Genomic DNA, 4,236 nt, shown 5'->3' on the forward strand with positions numbered 1-4,236 from the left:
AATACGTGTGCCAAACAGCTTGGCTCTGTATATTGTTTAACCAGTTGACTGCACTCTGGAAAAACTCGTATGTTAAAATTTGGCCAGAAAACTGGTCCTTCAAATATCGACCCATTTAAATGACACTCATCTTGGCAAAAGCTCTCAAACCTGAGACTTCGTGAAGTCCCAGGTTTGAAAGTTTTTGCCAAGATAAAGGTCATTTATATCGATCGATATTTGAAGGACGAGTTTTCTGGACAAACTTTTAAATACGTGTTTTTTCCAGACTACGGCAGTTGATTTGTTAACAGCTTCTTATCATAATACTTGTTTATGGGCCAAAGAATTTTCGGTCACTTTGATAGTTGAATTGATCTATTCTTTCTTTTACACCAATTTAATTTCTGTATTTTGGGCTTATCCAAGAACAGTCAACTTAGAAATAAGTTCAAAATGTATGTAGCAATAGCAAATAAATCCAATCTTATTCCTCATGCTATCTGAACAAGCCCGTTCAAATTTATACTTTTTAATATATCACCCTTCTATCTATTCGAGTGTAATAATATTAGCATCATCATCATCATCATCATCATCATCATCATCATCATCATCATCATCATCATCATCATCAATAGTATAGTAGTAGTCAGTAGTAGTAGTAGTAGTAGTAGTAGTAGTATAGTATAGTAGTATAGTAGTAGTAGTAGTAGTAGTAGTAGTAGTAGTAGTAGTAGTACTAGTAGAAGAAGAATTTGTAGTAGTAGTAGTACTAGTAGAAGAAGTAGTAGTAGTAGTAGTAGTAGTAGTAGAGTAGTAGTAGTAGTAGTAGTAGTAGTAGTAGTAGTAGTAGTAGTAGTAGTAGTAGTAGTAGTAGTAGTAGTAATAGTAGTAGTAGTAGTAGACAGTTATAACTTAATCTGTATTCTTTCATTATTTTCTGACCCTGTACCCCTTACCCTTTTCGTTTTCAGAATTATAAAATATTCATACAGTGTCTGTTCCCCATATGTTGACACAAGTGTTTATTTATAAAATCTGATCGGGCAAAATAATCGGTCCTTAGATCTTGGATATCGCCATCTGGAAGCCCTTTTGTCCGGTCCTACTAAAAGCCGTCCGAAGCCGTCCGGCGCAATCTGAGGAGCTTTCGGAAGGCGGAAGACTTCTGGAAAGGTTCGTACAGGTCTAAGGGCCTCCGGATGGCTTGAGACTGCTTTAGATGACCTCCGGACGGCTTTTAGTAGGACCCCTTTTGTCAGATTCATTTGCGCGCACCTACAGATTTTATTACCTAATCGAGTTTGATAAGTATTGATGTCTCAAATGATTTGTCTCGATCTAGTTCAATTTCCACAACACCATATTATAATAATCAATATGGATGAGTTCCAGTTTGTAATCATTTCTTTAGTTTCTTATTTTTCTGATATTTGTTTTTCTACGCTGGGGATTGTAAAGATCAGCAATTTGTATTCATCAGTTTGCCTATTTCTTTACTATCGGACACTGACAATTTCAAATTCATGATCTTTCATATAATGCAGTGCATTTCAAATGGATCACCATTCATTCTTCAAACTGTTATGTTATGATTTTTACAGCCATTTTGGATTAATTTCACAAATTGTGATACACTTGCATTTTATGTACCGGTATCCTAAAGATCGAAGTTCCAACAGCAATGGACAGTCTATCGTCAAACCGCTTTGTGGACTTGCTCATACAAACTATGAAACTTGCACGTTTACAGTCAAGACATAAGCCTTTTTCAATCACTGGAAGGCCATTTTTTACCATGATATAGGCATTGAGGCTGACCACATGCACACAACAACATTGATCACGACCATCGCCAGTGTCTATTTAAAGATGCGACTGCAGAAGATCTGCAAACTGTTCCATCAAAGACAAATATTGTTGGGCCAGACATCAAATTAAATAAGACCATTATCTTCAGTGGCCACTATACCTCATGAAACCAATGAACAGGAACCATACGCGTGAATACTATTGGACAACAATGTCATTGGTATGCGTTTTATTCTTGGTGAGCATTATACACGTAGTTGTAATCGTTTTCTGTATTAAGAATAATACCCTTTATTCCCGAGTGTTTTCGTTTATTTTAGCTATAATTGTTGACTGGACTAGGAGGCATATGCAAATAAAACAAAGGAGAGAGAGAGAGAGAGAGAGAGAGAGAGAGAGAGAGAGAATGGGAGGGAGATATAGAGGGAGGGGAGAGAGAGGGAGATGAGAGAGAGAGGGAATGAGAGATAGAGAAATAAAGAATGAAAGATATATATATGTCATATATATATATATATATATATATATATATATATATATATATATATATATATATATTCATCTATAGAGATGGATAGCTGGATAGATAGAGAGAGAGAAAAGGAGAGAGAGAGAAAGTGTGTGTGTGTGTGTGTGTGAGAGAGAGAGAGAGAGAGAGAGAGAGAGAGAGAGAGAGAGAGAGAGAGCCTCCTAATGTGTGAGAACGTGCATAGACGTCTAATTCAAGTTAAACGTTTTCTTGTTTTACACCCCTTTGCCGACTGTCGTAAATTTACTTTGTACCTATCTACTTCATGAAGTCAAAGTTATTCATTGAACTGTCTAGAAAGCCATTGGTAAATATCTAATTTGGTCTTTGAGGACATAAAACAATTTGAGTCCGGGGATATAATATAATAGAATGACCATTCTATATATATATATATATATATATATATATATATATATATATATGTGTGTGTGTGTGTGTGTGTGTGTGTGTGTGTGTCTGTATAAGGTTGCACACACTATTGAGCGTTAGTACGTTGTATCCGGCTGGCAAATATCATGAGTATTTTACCGAAACGCACGGCATAAGTAATAACTTTAATACATGTAGAATTATATAATGCGAAACACGTCACATAACTGCACAATTTTTTATTATGCTTGACAATGTAGTGATTGGTTTTCACTACAATATTAGTATATTATTGTGTGGCAAAAGCGGCTATCACCTTAACTCCTGTAAATAACAAGATATTGGAGGTCTGTAGCAGGGATCCCTTTTGTTACTTTTCAAGGTATGAGCAGGTATCGACGTGTACATGTATGCAGGTCTGACATCCGAATGCCATTATGGGCCTAGCTTGATATTGTAATGAGTAATATTTTGTGACATTAAAAAAATTCCACCGTCAAATTGACCATAAAATAAATAGAGCACTCTAAAAACATTGGCTAAATATACTATAATAATGCCCATCATCTAGTCCACGAATCTCAGTAACAGTTGCTGCAGTGAATGGTCATGGTTATTTTTACCACAGCAACGACAACGGATGACAACGCACGATAACGACGACGACGACGACGACGACGATGATAATGATGATGATGATGATGATGATGATGATGATGACAATGACGACGACGACGATGATGATGATGATGATGATGATGATGATGATGGTGATGATGATGATGATGATGATGATGATGATGATGATGATGATGATGATGATGATGATGATGATGATGATGGTGAATAATGGGTCTAAAGTTTATCCGGAAGTTAATATATTTTCGACAATAATCATAAGCTGGAGCATAAAAACTGTATATAATAAAAGGAAAAGAAATGAATTTTTTAAAAAAGATCATCGTAACAAACAAATTATTATTATTATTATTATTATTATTATTATTATTATTATTATTATTATTATTATTATTATTATTATTATTATTATTATTATTATTATTATTATTATTATTAATATTATTATTATTATTATTATTATTATTATTATTATTATTATTATTATTATATATAGTAGTAGTAGTAGTAGTAGTAGTAGTAGTAGTAGTAGTAATATTATTTTCATCATTTCATCATTATTAATGTCGCAACATTAAATATTATTAAATTTGACCCAGTTGGCTAAAATTAGATTTTGATGAGATGTTTTCATGTGACCAGCCATTTGTCTGTATAAAAATTGGCAGGAGAACTTCTTGTTCTGCGGTTTTATTTTCAAAATAAGGTATTTTGTGACCCATGGTATGGTTAGATATATGCCCATTTTGACTTTGAAATGCATTTTTCTCAAAACTCCAATTTTCGCCACTAAAAACCTAATTATGCAAATACGCAGGTTCTTTAGAAGCTGGACTTTTGAAAAAAAAATATTTTATGAGTAATTTGCAATTATGTAACTTTTTTTCAAGGGGAATAATCGA

The sequence above is a fragment of the Berghia stephanieae genome, chromosome 1, assembly GCF_034508935.2.
Source record: "Berghia stephanieae isolate SIO BIC M18660-M18661 chromosome 1, UCSD_Bste_1.3, whole genome shotgun sequence".
NCBI classification, from domain to species: domain Eukaryota; kingdom Metazoa; phylum Mollusca; class Gastropoda; order Nudibranchia; family Aeolidiidae; genus Berghia; species Berghia stephanieae.